This window comes from Xylocopa sonorina, unplaced genomic scaffold (assembly GCF_050948175.1).
Source record: "Xylocopa sonorina isolate GNS202 unplaced genomic scaffold, iyXylSono1_principal scaffold0027, whole genome shotgun sequence".
In the NCBI taxonomy this organism is placed as follows: Eukaryota; Metazoa; Arthropoda; class Insecta; order Hymenoptera; family Apidae; genus Xylocopa; species Xylocopa sonorina.
In genome coordinates this window covers 2247731-2264427 of record NW_027490098.1, presented here as the reverse complement: position 1 = coordinate 2264427, position 16697 = coordinate 2247731, and the positions used below count along the sequence as shown (strand labels likewise).

Here is a 16697-nt window from a genome sequence, read left to right as displayed (position 1 = left end):
TAGACCCCGATCTAGGGGACGCCGGGAGGTGGACGTTGCCGCAAGGGCGCGGTTAGTGGCCTTCGCGGAGGGGGTGGGATCACTCGAGCAACTGGAGGCGCTCGCCACGAAGGTGGACGAGTACTTTCAGGGGCGGAGGGCCGCGGGACCCGGGGCTGGCGCACGGAGTGCCGCCTCCAGCGGGGGGGCCGGTCGGCGCCGGCCAGTCGCGGGGAGTGAGGGGCGTCGGGGTGATGTGGCCAATTCGATGGTGAGCGATGGCCCTCCCAGCGTCCCGGATCGCGTAGGGGAGGCTACCCGAATCCAACGTCTTTTCAGGGCGGATCGGAAGCGCGCGGTGCGGGAGATTCTCGCCGGAGAATCTCCCCATTGCAGTGTGCCCCTGGAACGGGTCCAGGAGCACTTTACGAACGTTTACTCGCTCCGAGCCCGCCCTGGTAGCCTTCCCTCTCTCTATGGGGAGGACCCGACCACTGAGTCGAACGATGTCCTGGTTTCCCCCTTCACGGAAGCCGAGGTCAGCCGTCGGCTAAAGCGGATGAAGCTTGCTTCTTCCGCCGGACCCGACGGTCTGACCTATGGTGACCTACGGAGGGGGGACCCAGGAGCGGTCCTCCTTACGGCGGTATTCAACACCTGCCGCCGCATGGAGAAGATTCCGGGGCGCTGGAAGCAGTCCAACACCGTCCTCCTTTTCAAGAAGGGTGATCGCGAGGACCTATCGAATTGGAGGCCTATCGCCCTGGGTGATGTCACCCCCAAGCTCTTCGCGGCGGTCGTCGCCGATCGGCTCACTCGTTGGGCCGTAGTCAACAAGCGGCTCAGCCAAGCACAGAAGGGCTTCTTGCCCTTCGAAGGCTGTCTGGAGCACAACTTTGTGCTTCAGCAGGCCATGGCTGCCGCTCGTAAGCAGCGTAGGGAGGTGGTGGTGGCGTGGTTGGATCTGGCCAACGCTTTCGGTTCGGTTCCCCACGCCACCATCATCGATTCGCTGGCCGGCGCCGGCGCTCCCCGGCCGCTTATCAACATCGTCGCCAGCCTTTATGACGGCGTGGCGACGCGGGTCCGTACCGCTGAAGGGTACACGCCCTGGATCCCCATGAAGTCGGGGGTGAGGCAGGGCTGCCCACTTAGCCCGATCCTATTCGACCTTTCCATTGAGGCCATGGTTCGCGGGGCCGTGGACTCGGTGGAGGGTCTGAGTGTGAGAGGGCATAAGGTGACAGCCCTGGCGTACGCAGACGACGTGGCACTCGTCGCGTCATCCGTCGACGGAATGGGAAGGCTGTTGCAAGCAGCAGAGGGGACGGCTCGGCAGCTGGGGCTCTCCTTCAACCCCTCGAAGTGTGCAACCCTGCACATCAGAGGGGACGGGAGAGTCGCTAGCACCGAGTTCCGTCTAGTCGGGGGACTCGTTCCTGCCCTGTCGGAGGGGCAGAGTTACGAGCATCTGGGAGTGCCGACCGGGGTTCGGATCGACCAAACCCCGTATCCGACGATCCAAGCCTTACTAGTAGATCTTCGCGCGGTCGACGATTCCCTGCTCGCCCCCTGGCAAAAAATCGAGACCGTGGCGACATTCTTGTTGCCACGCCTCGATTTCGCGTTCAGGGGAGGCCACGTGCGAAGAACCGCTTTAGCCGATGCCGACAGGGTCATCAAACGCACGGTAAAGAGGTGGTTGCACCTCCCGCAGCGTGCCAGTGCGGAGCTGGTCTATATCCCCCCCGCTTGGGGTGGGTGCGGCCTCCTCCCGCTGGTGGATCTGGCCGACGTGGCGACCGTGTCGCACGCGTTCAGGTTATTGAACGCGAGCGACCCGGTCGTCGCGGACTTGGCCAGGTCAGCGCTGTGTGACGCCGTGCGGGAGAAGGCCGGTCGGACCCTTGGGAGCAGGGGCCTTGCCGACTATCTCTCCGGCTCTTTGTCGGGCGAGTTGGCGAGGCCATCGGCGGGCCGGGCTTCGTTCTGGTCGCGAGTAAGGAACGTCGGGATTCGTTCATGTGCGCGGCTGGGATTCAGTTGGAGATGGGACGAGGTTCGTGAAGAACTCTCGGTCGTTTGTCGCTCCCGGAATGGGCGTAGCGTTGTTGTGCCGCCTGCTGCCAAGGGCCAAGTCACGCGGAGGCTGAGGGCGGCAGTGGGAGAGTGCTACCTGGAAAGGCTTCTTCGGAAGCCCGACCAGGGGAAGGTTTTCGACGCGACCTCCCGTTGCGCGGTCAGTAACCACTTTCTGCGCACCGGGGGGTTTGTCCGCTTCGCTGATTGGCGCTTCGTTCACCGGGCCCGCCTCGACGTGTTGCCGCTAAATGGAGCACGTCGGTGGGGGACCGGTGACAAGCGTTGCCGGCGTTGCGGGCATGAGTTCGAGGGCCTTCCCCACGTGCTCTCCCACTGCGGTCCTCACTCCGCTGCCCGGCAGCTGCGGCATGACAACCTCGTTCATAGGCTCGTGGCGGCTGCCCGTCTGCCAGGGGAGCTCCGGGTCAATAAGCGCGTCCCGGGAGTCGACGGCGAGCTGGCAGCCCTGCGTCCCGACATCGTCGTGGAGCACGGGCTGTCGAAAAACATCGTCGTGGTCGACGTGGCCGTGCCTTTCGAGAACACTCTCGAGGCAATTGAGGAGGCGAGGATGGCGAAGATACGTAAGTATCAGCCCCTCGCCGAATCATTGCGGAGGCGCGGCTACCGAGTCCACGTAGATGCGTTCGTCGTCGGCGCCCTGGGCGCGTGGGACCCGGGAAACGAGTTTGTCCTGGACCTGCTGCGCGTCTCTCAGCGTTATGCAGCGCTGATGAGGCGTCTCATGATATCTGAGACAATAGCCTGGTCCAGAGATATCTACGTGGAGCATGTATCCGGGGTGCGTCAGTACCGGGCTCCACGGGGTACGTCTGAGGCGGAGTCGACATCGGCGGCGCTGAGCGGGAGCAGTGGAGGCGCCCGCGTCCCTGGGGTGGTGCCGCCGACGGATCCTTAGGGCCTCCACACCTGCGGATCGGGGAGTCTAGTCGCCTGGAGGGGAGCTGGAGCTGGATCTGTATGGCCTCCACTTAACGTATTCCATTTTAAATTATGTCAAATCATTTTATTTTATCTAGTCTATAGTATCTTACTCTAGTCTATTCTAGTTGTCTTATTTTATTTTACCTCACTCTACCCTGTCTTATTTTATTTACTCTATCTATTTTATCTATCTCACTTTTCTTGATTTTATTCTATTTTATTTATTTTACCTTAACCTGACTAGTTTACTCATTTTAAGATGTTTATACATTTACTATCTACTCTTATTTATTTATTCGGTTATGGTTAATTTAGTAACAGATACACTACTTCTCCACTCAATATATGGCGGCCTGCATTCTCCCGACCCAACATGTGTGACTTGGATTGAGCGTACATCCGCACTAAGACTGTGAACGAGGACGCGTACATCTAGCGTGCTACAGTGGGATGCATACTGAGCTTAAAATTCGTGCACACACTATGTGATGCACTAATGCATATTGTGCAATATCCTATTTAAACTTATTGACGGTCTTTTTGAATTATATATGACTATCTTATCAGTCATGTAGCTATATTTATTGTAATATTGTTGTGTTCTGTATGCTGTACATCAAATTGTTGTTATAACTATATATAAGATGTTGCGTCAGGGGTTAGCCCCCAACATAACTTATAATAAAATTATTATACTTTTGTTAATTCGTGCGGATTAAACACGGAGATATATTGTAAACTGACTGTATACCCCTGGGGCTCCGGCCCCAGGGGAACATTAATTGATAAATAAACGCTCTTAATCTGTTCTTATCAGCTTAATATCTGATACACTCCTCATTAGGAGTCAGAATATTAACCTGATTTTTGGAAAAAGGCGGACCGCTGGGGCTTGCTCCACCTCCGCCGCGAGTCGACCCAGTATTGCAGTGCCTCTGGGACCGGCTCAATAAGAGTTCCAAAGATCAGCTTTCTGCACTCTAGTCCTATCACACACTTTGATTTATCCATCAGTAGCTTAAGTATTTATTTAATCTGTGTCTTTCCGACTCGCTCACCGGAGTGTCGCGTTATCATCCGCGTCGCGCGTGCTGTGTCCGTGTGTGGTGCAGTGATCAGTGCGTTCGGCTTGCTGGTGGACTCTGGACTTGGTAAGTCTAGCACTTGGAATATCGGTGGAGGTCCCTTCCGCGTAGTTAGTTTAAAGTGCTCCCGATGCGGTGGTGTTGAACGCATCGGGTAGACGTTAGACGTCCATACGTGACGTCCCTCCTCCTAGGTCGACCATTTCGACCTCCGAGGAGTTTGAATCCGAGTAGATTCGGTTTGTTCGTCCTTGTACCCGGTTATAAGTGTAAACTTTACACTTATAGCCGTTGGTTTTGAATTCGACCTCTCCGTGTTTTGGGTGTTAGACTTTGCACGTACGCCCGTAAATCGAATTTTTTGCTCGATTTTACGGGTCGTCGCTGCGTAATAGCAGCTCTAGATTAATTAAATTCACCGATTTATTTGCTTTAATTAAGAGATCGGGGTACACGGAGGCCCTTTACACCCCGTGTAACTCGATACGTCGCGGTCCGGAGTTTTCCAGGCCGTGTGGAGTGTCGTGGAAAGTTAAACCGTTTGCGGTTGCTGGTCACGTACGCGAAGCACGGTTCGTTCGTGCGGGGCTGTGTCCACCGGGCACAGCGGAATTGGTTTATATTATTTTATTTTATTTAATTTATTCTAGTAGATTCCGTCTCGTTCGTTAATCCGTACTGATTTATTAATTTATTCGCGTTCGCGTTCGCGTTGTCCGTTGTGATATCTGTATATACTTATTTATTCAACTTGTCCTTCGTCTTACGTGTTCGTCCCGTTCCGACCGTTACCGTTTGTGTTTGCTCCGGTGAGCGTTTTGTTTTATTATTTTGATTATTTATTTTATTTCGACGAGCCGAGTGTTTGCGTTGCGACACTATCGTAACGATGGCGGGTACAAGCAATAACAGTAATACTAGTGGAGGTGAATGCGTGGTGAAATTGCTGTACCCGTTCCCTGCCGAATTTCCCTGCCCCTTCTGCTTTGTAGGCAGAACGGTGTGCAGAAAGGGAGCGTGTGTCTATCTGAGACACACGGATTTATTCAAACATCTAAAATTACATCACCCCGGTGCTATCAAAAGATGGACCTGCGCTGAGTGCGGCTTCGCCGACGACAGCGCGTATGCGCTGAAGAAGGTGAAGGCGCACCACCAGGTCCGTCACCCAGCCACCGGGGGTCCGTGTGTCCCCGTTAGACACAACTCCCTTGCAGGGAGTGCCGCCCGCGCAACGCCCGGCGACAGCGTTGCCGAGTCGCGACCCGTTGACGTGGTGGATCTCTCCACCGAGAGTGAGGTCTCTTTCCCCCCCTTGGGTGTTTCCCCGGTGACCTGTGGGGGCGCAACGACGTGCGCCTCCACCAGACCACGAACTGTTTCTGCTCGATCAAATGTTTTCAGAGCAACGGGGACGGCTGCCTCCACCGCAGCAGTAACAACGACGACGACAACGACAACAACAACAACATCCACGGCGTCGAGAGGGGCCTCCTCCAGAACGTCAACCAAAGGCATCACCACCACGCAACCCCGGCGAGGAACTCGTCCACCCACCGCCGGGACAACAAGGACCACGAGAGCCTCCACCACCGCGACCACAACATCAACAACGACGGTAGTGGGGAGCAGCGCCGCGACACGGAGCTCCGTCACCCTCGCGGCGTTCTTACAACGAAGCCGGCGCTCCTCCGCGGACGAGGCTAGCCCGAACACAACGAGGACCGGCAGCGGGTCGGGGGTCAAGGGGAGAAGTTCAGGGGGCACCTCCACCACGCCCCCTGCCGCCTCTAAGGGGAAGAAGAGGAGTCCGGCGGCGCCCGCAGCAGCTGGGAGGAAGAGGCGGGCGTCGACCGAGCCTCCCCAACCCGACCCGCCCAGACGCATTTTACCGTCAAGGAAAGTGACCCCAACCACCACCTTCGCGGAGGTCACAAGGGGCAGCCCGTCCGCCGTGGCCGGAGCGGCGGTGGTGTCGAGGAATACAAGAGCAACGTCTCTTCCGCCCGCGTTGCCCAGGATCACGCGGGCGGCAGCGAAGAGGATGGGGGGCGCGTCCACCACCTCCAGCGCCCCCCCAGCGACACCACCACTGCAGGGCCCTCCACCTACGCCCTGCAGCGCTCCGGCCACATTAACAACCACGACGATGACGACCACGGTCCGTGGCTCGCCAATTATGACGGTGGCCGTCGTGTCACCTGTGGCGGTCACCGTCGCGGCGCGGACGCCGCCAGCCACGGGCCGCGCCTCCACCCCGCCAGCCAGGACGACTCGGGCGACGTCCCTCCCGCCCGGGTCGTCCGCGAAGAGGCCCATTCGGGGACGCCTGTCCCCTCCGGGGGGCAGAGGGGACACCCAGACCACCGGGGTGTCCCTTCGGGTGGAGGCGCGTGGGGAAGGGACCGAGAAGAGGAGGTCCCTACCTTCGCCCAGGCCCCTCCCCACCATCCATGAGTCATCGTCGTCATCGTCGGACGACGAGAGAGCGCCGGCGGCCGTTCCCAAGGAGGGACCGGCCCGGACGAGACGGAGGCGCCGCTGCCTGGGAAGCAGCGGCAGCAGCAGCAGTAGTAGCAGTAGCAGCTCCAGCAGCAGCAATAACAACAGGAGCAACACGAGCGCCGCGAGGGGACGGTCTGGAGCAACACCAGGAGCGGCGAGAAGGCGGTGGGTGGACCGCACCATTACCTCCACCACGGATTCGTCGGGGGAAGAGGAGGCCCCAAGGCAGCCGTCCCCGCGGGTGGAGGGAACCGGTCCCTCCACTCGAAGGTCACCGAGGCTCCCCAGGGAGGAGGAGGGGGGCCTCAATTTAGACAATTTAATTCAAAATAATAGATTTTATTCATTGACCAACCGGGCTTCCAGTCCGGTCAATTTTAACAATTTGACTGACTCCCCCGGGCGTAACCGGGGGTGTATTTGTGTGTGCAGGTGTGGAGGCGCGCGGGACCCGCCCGCGTCATCATCCCGGGGCAGCGTCGTCGTGGAGGCTCCGGTGAGGACGGCCCCGTCGAGCATTCGGGAAAGCCACCCGGTGAGTGTGACACGTGGGTATCGTGCGGGTACCAGAGGCGGTCGTGCACCTGCAGCGACCGTGGGGCGGCGGCGCGGGACAGCGACATCGGGCCTCCCGGCTGCTTGCGAGCGGGTAGGCGGGGCGTCTCAGCCTCGGGCCCCGCGGCAATCTAGGGTGCCCCATCCCCGAGGTGGAGGTCGCGACGCTGCGTCCGGCGCGCCACCAACCGGTAGACCCCGATCTAGGGGACGCCGGGAGGTGGACGTTGCCGCAAGGGCGCGGTTAGTGGCCTTCGCGGAGGGGGTGGGATCACCCGAGCAACTGGAGGCGCTCGCCACGAAGGTGGACGAGTACTTTCAGGGGCGGAGGGCCGCGGGACCCGGGGCTGGCGCACGGAGTGCCGCCTCCAACGGGGGGGCCGGTCGGCGCCGGCCAGTCGCGGGGAGTGAGGGGCGTCGGGGTGATGTGGCCAATTCGATGGTGAGCGATGGCCCTCCCAGCGTCCCGGATCGCGTAGGGGAGGCTACCCGAATCCAACGTCTTTTCAGGGCGGATCGGAAGCGCGCGGTGCGGGAGATTCTCGCCGGAGAATCTCCCCATTGCAGTGTGCCCCTGGAACGGGTCCAGGAGCACTTTACGAACGTTTACTCGCTCCGAGCCCGCCCTGGTAGCCTTCCCTCTCTCTATGGGGAGGACCCGACCACTGAGTCGAACGATGCCCTGGTTTCCCCCTTCACGGAAGCCGAGGTCAGCCGTCGGTTAAAGCGGATGAAGCTTGCTTCTTCCGCCGGACCCGACGGTCTGACCTATGGTGACCTACGGAGGGGGGACCCAGGAGCGGTCCTCCTTACGGCGGTATTCAACACCTGCCGCCGCATGGAGAAGATTCCGGGGCGCTGGAAGCAGTCCAACACCGTCCTCCTTTTCAAGAAGGGTGATCGCGAGGACCTATCGAATTGGAGGCCTATCGCCCTGGGTGATGTCACCCCCAAGCTCTTCGCGGCGGTCGTCGCCGATCGGCTCACTCGTTGGGCCGTAGTCAACAAGCGGCTCAGCCAAGCACAGAAGGGCTTCTTGCCCTTCGAAGGCTGTCTGGAGCACAACTTTGTGCTTCAGCAGGCCATGGCTGCCGCTCGTAAGCAGCGTAGGGAGGTGGTGGTGGCGTGGTTGGATCTGGCCAACGCTTTCGGTTCGGTTCCCCACGCCACCATCATCGATTCGCTGGCCGGCGCCGGCGCTCCCCGGCCGCTTATCAACATCGTCGCCAGCCTTTACGACGGCGTGGCGACGCGGGTCCGTACCGCTGAAGGGTACACGCCCTGGATCCCCATGAAGTCGGGGGTGAGGCAGGGCTGCCCACTTAGCCCGATCCTATTCGACCTTTCCATTGAGGCCATGGTTCGCGGGGCCGTGGACTCGGTGGAGGGTCTGAGTGTGAGAGGGCATAAGGTGACAGCCCTGGCGTACGCAGACGACGTGGCACTCGTCGCGTCATCCGTCGACGGAATGGGAAGGCTATTGCAAGCAGCAGAGGGGACGGCTCGGCAGCTGGGGCTCTCCTTCAACCCCTCGAAGTGTGCAACCCTGCACATCAGAGGGGACGGGAGGGTTTCTAGCACCGAGTTCCGTCTAGTCGGGGGACTCGTTCCTGCCCTGTCGGAGGGGCAGAGTTACGAGCATCTGGGAGTGCCGACCGGGGTTCGGATCGACCAAACCCCGTATCCGACGATCCAAGCCTTATTAGTAGATCTTCGCGCGGTCGACGATTCCCTGCTCGCCCCCTGGCAAAAAATCGAGACCGTGGCGACATTCCTGTTGCCACGCCTCGATTTCGCGTTCAGGGGAGGCCACGTGCGAAGAACCGCTTTAGCCGATGCCGACAGGGTCATCAAACGCACGGTAAAGAGGTGGTTGCACCTCCCGCAGCGTGCCAGTGCGGAGCTGGTCTATATCCCCCCCGCTTGGGGTGGGTGCGGCCTTCTCCCGCTGGTGGATCTGGCCGACGTGGCGACCGTGTCGCACGCGTTCAGGTTATTGAATGCGAGCGATCCGGTCGTTGCGGACTTGGCCAGGTCAGCGCTGTGTGACGCCGTGCGGGAGAAGGCCGGTCGGACCCTTGGGAGCAGGGGCCTTGCCGACTATCTCTCCGGCTCTTTGTCGGGCGAGATGGCGAGGCCATCGGCGGGCCGGGCATCGTTCTGGTCGCGAGTAAGGAACGTCGGGATTCGTTCTTGTGCGCGGCTTGGATTCAGTTGGAGGTGGGACGAGGTTCGTGAAGAACTCTCGGTCGTTTGTCGCTCCCGGAATGGGCGTAGCGTTGTTGTGCCGCCTGCTGCCAAGGGCCAAGTCACGCGGAGGCTGAGGGCAGCAGTGGGAGAGTGCTACCTGGAAAGGCTTCTTCGGAAGCCCGACCAGGGGAAGGTTTTCGACGCGACCTCCCGTTGCGCGGTCAGTAACCACTTTCTGCGCACCGGGGGGTTTGTCCGCTTCGCTGATTGGCGCTTCGTTCACCGGGCCCGCCTCGACGTGTTGCCGCTAAATGGAGCACGTCGGTGGGGGACCGGTGACAAGCGTTGCCGGCGTTGCGGGCATGAGTTCGAGGGCCTTCCCCACGTGCTCTCCCACTGCGGTCCTCACTCCGCTGCCCGGCAGCTGCGGCATGACAACCTCGTTCATAGGCTCGTGGCGGCTGCCCGTCTGCCAGGGGAGCTCCGGGTCAATAAGCGCGTCCCGGGAGTCGACGGCGAGCTGGCAGCCCTGCGTCCCGACATCGTCGTGGAGCACGGGCTGTCGAAAAACATCGTCGTGGTCGACGTGGCCGTGCCTTTCGAGAACACTCTCGAGGCAATTGAGGAGGCGAGGATGGCGAAGATACGTAAGTATCAGCCCCTCGCCGAATCATTGCGGAGGCGCGGCTACCGAGTCCACGTAGATGCGTTCGTCGTCGGCGCCCTGGGCGCGTGGGACCCGGGAAACGAGTTTGTCCTGGACCTGCTGCGCGTCTCTCAGCGTTATGCAGCGCTGATGAGGCGTCTCATGATATCTGAGACAATAGCCTGGTCCAGAGATATCTACGTGGAGCATGTATCCGGGGTGCGTCAGTACCGGGCTCCACGGGGTACGTCTGAGGCGGAGTCGACATCGGCGGCGCTGAGCGGGAGCAGTGGAGGCGCCCGCGTCCCTGGGGTGGTGCCGCCGACGGATCCTTAGGGCCTCCACACCTGCGGATCGGGGAGTCTAGTCGCCTGGAGGGGAGCTGGAGCTGGATCTGTATGGCCTCCACTTAACGTATTCCATTTTAAATTATGTCAAATCATTTTATTTTATCTAGTCTATAGTATCTTACTCTAGTCTATTCTAGTTGTCTTATTTTATTTTACCTCACTCTACCCTGTCTTATTTTATTTACTCTATCTATTTTATCTATCTCACTTTTCTTGATTTTATTCTATTTTATTTATTTTACCTTAACCTGACTAGTTTACTCATTTTAAGATGTTTATACATTTACTATCTACTCTTATTTATTTATTCGGTTATGGTTAATTTAGTAACAGATACACTACTTCTCCACTCAATATATGGCGGCCTGCATTCTCCCGACCCAACATGTGTGACTTGGATTGAGCGTACATCCGCACTAAGACTGTGAACGAGGACGCGTACATCTAGCGTGCTACAGTGGGATGCATACTGAGCTTAAAATTCGTGCACACACTATGTGATGCACTAATGCATATTGTGCAATATCCTATTTAAACTTATTGACGGTCTTTTTGAATTATATATGACTATCTTATCAGTCATGTAGCTATATTTATTGTAATATTGTTGTGTTCTGTATGCTGTACATCAAATTGTTGTTATAACTATATATAAGATGTTGCGTCAGGGGTTAGCCCCCAACATAACTTATAATAAAATTATTATACTTTTGTTAATTCGTGCGGATTAAACACGGAGATATATTGTAAACTGACTGTATACCCCTGGGGCTCCGGCCCCAGGGGAACATTAATTGATAAATAAACGCTCTTAATCTGTTCTTATCAGCTTAATATCTGATACACTCCTCATTAGGAGTCAGAATATTAACCTGATTTTTGGAAAAAGGCGGACCGCTGGGGCTTGCTCCACCTCCGCCGCGAGTCGACCCAGTATTGCAGTGCCTCTGGGACCGGCTCAATAAGAGTTCCAAAGATCAGCTTTCTGCACTCTAGTCCTATCACACACTTTGATTTATCCATCAGTAGCTTAAGTATTTATTTAATCTGTGTCTTTCCGACTCGCTCACCGGAGTGTCGCGTTATCATCCGCGTCGCGCGTGCTGTGTCCGTGTGTGGTGCAGTGATCAGTGCGTTCGGCTTGCTGGTGGACTCTGGACTTGGTAAGTCTAGCACTTGGAATATCGGTGGAGGTCCCTTCCGCGTAGTTAGTTTAAAGTGCTCCCGATGCGGTGGTGTTGAACGCATCGGGTAGACGTTAGACGTCCATACGTGACGTCCCTCCTCCTAGGTCGACCATTTCGACCTCCGAGGAGTTTGAATCCGAGTAGATTCGGTTTGTTCGTCCTTGTACCCGGTTATAAGTGTAAACTTTACACTTATAGCCGTTGGTTTTGAATTCGACCTCTCCGTGTTTTGGGTGTTAGACTTTGCACGTACGCCCGTAAATCGAATTTTTTGCTCGATTTTACGGGTCGTCGCTGCGTAATAGCAGCTCTAGATTAATTAAATTCACCGATTTATTTGCTTTAATTAAGAGATCGGGGTACACGGAGGCCCTTTACACCCCGTGTAACTCGATACGTCGCGGTCCGGAGTTTTCCAGGCCGTGTGGAGTGTCGTGGAAAGTTAAACCGTTTGCGGTTGCTGGTCACGTACGCGAAGCACGGTTCGTTCGTGCGGGGCTGTGTCCACCGGGCACAGCGGAATTGGTTTATATTATTTTATTTTATTTAATTTATTCTAGTAGATTCCGTCTCGTTCGTTAATCCGTACTGATTTATTAATTTATTCGCGTTCGCGTTCGCGTTGTCCGTTGTGATATCTGTATATACTTATTTATTCAACTTGTCCTTCGTCTTACGTGTTCGTCCCGTTCCGACCGTTACCGTTTGTGTTTGCTCCGGTGAGCGTTTTGTTTTATTATTTTGATTATTTATTTTATTTCGACGAGCCGAGTGTTTGCGTTGCGACACTATCGTAACGATGGCGGGTACAAGCAATAACAGTAATACTAGTGGAGGTGAATGCGTGGTGAAATTGCTGTACCCGTTCCCTGCCGAATTTCCCTGCCCCTTCTGCTTTGTAGGCAGAACGGTGTGCAGAAAGGGAGCGTGTGTCTATCTGAGACACACGGATTTATTCAAACATCTAAAATTACATCACCCCGGTGCTATCAAAAGATGGACCTGCGCTGAGTGCGGCTTCGCCGACGACAGCGCGTATGCGCTGAAGAAGGTGAAGGCGCACCACCAGGTCCGTCACCCAGCCACCGGGGGTCCGTGTGTCCCCGTTAGACACAACTCCCTTGCAGGGAGTGCCGCCCGCGCAACGCCCGGCGACAGCGTTGCCGAGTCGCGACCCGTTGACGTGGTGGATCTCTCCACCGAGAGTGAGGTCTCTTTCCCCCCCTTGGGTGTTTCCCCGGTGACCTGTGGGGGCGCAACGACGTGCGCCTCCACCAGACCACGAACTGTTTCTGCTCGATCAAATGTTTTCAGAGCAACGGGGACGGCTGCCTCCACCGCAGCAGTAACAACGACGACGACAACGACAACAACAACAACATCCACGGCGTCGAGAGGGGCCTCCTCCAGAACGTCAACCAAAGGCATCACCACCACGCAACCCCGGCGAGGAACTCGTCCACCCACCGCCGGGACAACAAGGACCACGAGAGCCTCCACCACCGCGACCACAACATCAACAACGACGGTAGTGGGGAGCAGCGCCGCGACACGGAGCTCCGTCACCCTCGCGGCGTTCTTACAACGAAGCCGGCGCTCCTCCGCGGACGAGGCTAGCCCGAACACAACGAGGACCGGCAGCGGGTCGGGGGTCAAGGGGAGAAGTTCAGGGGGCACCTCCACCACGCCCCCTGCCGCCTCTAAGGGGAAGAAGAGGAGTCCGGCGGCGCCCGCAGCAGCTGGGAGGAAGAGGCGGGCGTCGACCGAGCCTCCCCAACCCGACCCGCCCAGACGCATTTTACCGTCAAGGAAAGTGACCCCAACCACCACCTTCGCGGAGGTCACAAGGGGCAGCCCGTCCGCCGTGGCCGGAGGGGCGGTGGTGTCGAGGAATACAAGAGCAACGTCTCTTCCGCCCGCGTTGCCCAGGATCACGCGGGCGGCAGCGAAGAGGATGGGGGGCGCGTCCACCACCTCCAGCGCCCCCCCAGCGACACCACCACTGCAGGGCCCTCCACCTACGCCCTGCAGCGCTCCGGCCACATTAACAACCACGACGATGACGACCACGGTCCGTGGCTCGCCAATTATGACGGTGGCCGTCGTGTCACCTGTGGCGGTCACCGTCGCGGCGCGGACGCCGCCAGCCACGGGCCGCGCCTCCACCCCGCCAGCCAGGACGACTCGGGCGACGTCCCTCCCGCCCGGGTCGTCCGCGAAGAGGCCCATTCGGGGACGCCTGTCCCCTCCGGGGGGCAGAGGGGACACCCAGACCACCGGGGTGTCCCTTCGGGTGGAGGCGCGTGGGGAAGGGACCGAGAAGAGGAGGTCCCTACCTTCGCCCAGGCCCCTCCCCACCATCCATGAGTCATCGTCGTCATCGTCGGACGACGAGAGAGCGCCGGCGGCCGTTCCCAAGGAGGGACCGGCCCGGACGAGACGGAGGCGCCGCTGCCTGGGAAGCAGCGGCAGCAGCAGCAGTAGTAGCAGTAGCAGCTCCAGCAGCAGCAATAACAACAGGAGCAACACGAGCGCCGCGAGGGGACGGTCTGGAGCAACACCAGGAGCGGCGAGAAGGCGGTGGGTGGACCGCACCATTACCTCCACCACGGATTCGTCGGGGGAAGAGGAGGCCCCAAGGCAGCCGTCCCCGCGGGTGGAGGGAACCGGTCCCTCCACTCGAAGGTCACCGAGGCTCCCCAGGGAGGAGGAGGGGGGCCTCAATTTAGACAATTTAATTCAAAATAATAGATTTTATTCATTGACCAACCGGGCTTCCAGTCCGGTCAATTTTAACAATTTGACTGACTCCCCCGGGCGTAACCGGGGGTGTATTTGTGTGTGCAGGTGTGGAGGCGCGCGGGACCCGCCCGCGTCATCATCCCGGGGCAGCGTCGTCGTGGAGGCTCCGGTGAGGACGGCCCCGTCGAGCATTCGGGAAAGCCACCCGGTGAGTGTGACACGTGGGTATCGTGCGGGTACCAGAGGCGGTCGTGCACCTGCAGCGACCGTGGGGCGGCGGCGCGGGACAGCGACATCGGGCCTCCCGGCTGCTTGCGAGCGGGTAGGCGGGGCGTCTCAGCCTCGGGCCCCGCGGCAATCTAGGGTGCCCCATCCCCGAGGTGGAGGTCGCGACGCTGCGTCCGGCGCGCCACCAACCGGTAGACCCCGATCTAGGGGACGCCGGGAGGTGGACGTTGCCGCAAGGGCGCGGTTAGTGGCCTTCGCGGAGGGGGTGGGATCACCCGAGCAACTGGAGGCGCTCGCCACGAAGGTGGACGAGTACTTTCAGGGGCGGAGGGCCGCGGGACCCGGGGCTGGCGCACGGAGTGCCGCCTCCAACGGGGGGGCCGGTCGGCGCCGGCCAGTCGCGGGGAGTGAGGGGCGTCGGGGTGATGTGGCCAATTCGATGGTGAGCGATGGCCCTCCCAGCGTCCCGGATCGCGTAGGGGAGGCTACCCGAATCCAACGTCTTTTCAGGGCGGATCGGAAGCGCGCGGTGCGGGAGATTCTCGCCGGAGAATCTCCCCATTGCAGTGTGCCCCTGGAACGGGTCCAGGAGCACTTTACGAACGTTTACTCGCTCCGAGCCCGCCCTGGTAGCCTTCCCTCTCTCTATGGGGAGGACCCGACCACTGAGTCGAACGATGCCCTGGTTTCCCCCTTCACGGAAGCCGAGGTCAGCCGTCGGTTAAAGCGGATGAAGCTTGCTTCTTCCGCCGGACCCGACGGTCTGACCTATGGTGACCTACGGAGGGGGGACCCAGGAGCGGTCCTCCTTACGGCGGTATTCAACACCTGCCGCCGCATGGAGAAGATTCCGGGGCGCTGGAAGCAGTCCAACACCGTCCTCCTTTTCAAGAAGGGTGATCGCGAGGACCTATCGAATTGGAGGCCTATCGCCCTGGGTGATGTCACCCCCAAGCTCTTCGCGGCGGTCGTCGCCGATCGGCTCACTCGTTGGGCCGTAGTCAACAAGCGGCTCAGCCAAGCACAGAAGGGCTTCTTGCCCTTCGAAGGCTGTCTGGAGCACAACTTTGTGCTTCAGCAGGCCATGGCTGCCGCTCGTAAGCAGCGTAGGGAGGTGGTGGTGGCGTGGTTGGATCTGGCCAACGCTTTCGGTTCGGTTCCCCACGCCACCATCATCGATTCGCTGGCCGGCGCCGGCGCTCCCCGGCCGCTTATCAACATCGTCGCCAGCCTTTACGACGGCGTGGCGACGCGGGTCCGTACCGCTGAAGGGTACACGCCCTGGATCCCCATGAAGTCGGGGGTGAGGCAGGGCTGCCCACTTAGCCCGATCCTATTCGACCTTTCCATTGAGGCCATGGTTCGCGGGGCCGTGGACTCGGTGGAGGGTCTGAGTGTGAGAGGGCATAAGGTGACAGCCCTGGCGTACGCAGACGACGTGGCACTCGTCGCGTCATCCGTCGACGGAATGGGAAGGCTATTGCAAGCAGCAGAGGGGACGGCTCGGCAGCTGGGGCTCTCCTTCAACCCCTCGAAGTGTGCAACCCTGCACATCAGAGGGGACGGGAGGGTTTCTAGCACCGAGTTCCGTCTAGTCGGGGGACTCGTTCCTGCCCTGTCGGAGGGGCAGAGTTACGAGCATCTGGGAGTGCCGACCGGGGTTCGGATCGACCAAACCCCGTATCCGACGATCCAAGCCTTATTAGTAGATCTTCGCGCGGTCGACGATTCCCTGCTCGCCCCCTGGCAAAAAATCGAGACCGTGGCGACATTCCTGTTGCCACGCCTCGATTTCGCGTTCAGGGGAGGCCACGTGCGAAGAACCGCTTTAGCCGATGCCGACAGGGTCATCAAACGCACGGTAAAGAGGTGGTTGCACCTCCCGCAGCGTGCCAGTGCGGAGCTGGTCTATATCCCCCCCGCTTGGGGTGGGTGCGGCCTTCTCCCGCTGGTGGATCTGGCCGACGTGGCGACCGTGTCGCACGCGTTCAGGTTATTGAATGCGAGCGATCCGGTCGTTGCGGACTTGGCCAGGTCAGCGCTGTGTGACGCCGTGCGGGAGAAGGCCGGTCGGACCCTTGGGAGCAGGGGCCTTGCCGACTATCTCTCCGGCTCTTTGTCGGGCGAGATGGCGAGGCCATCGGCGGGCCGGGCATCGTTCTGGTCGCGAGTAAGGAACGTCGGGATTCGTTCTTGTGCGCGG

At 59.2% G+C, this 16697-nt stretch overlaps 2 pseudogenes; both read left to right on the top strand.

Moving 5' to 3' along the window:
• Window positions 1-3783: 3783 nt before the first annotated feature.
• LOC143432139 (U2 spliceosomal RNA) lies at window positions 3784-3961 on the top strand (annotated as a pseudogene).
• A 7165-nt stretch (window positions 3962-11126) lies between these two features.
• Window positions 11127-11304, top strand: LOC143432138 (U2 spliceosomal RNA; annotated as a pseudogene).
• Window positions 11305-16697: the final 5393 nt, after the last annotated feature.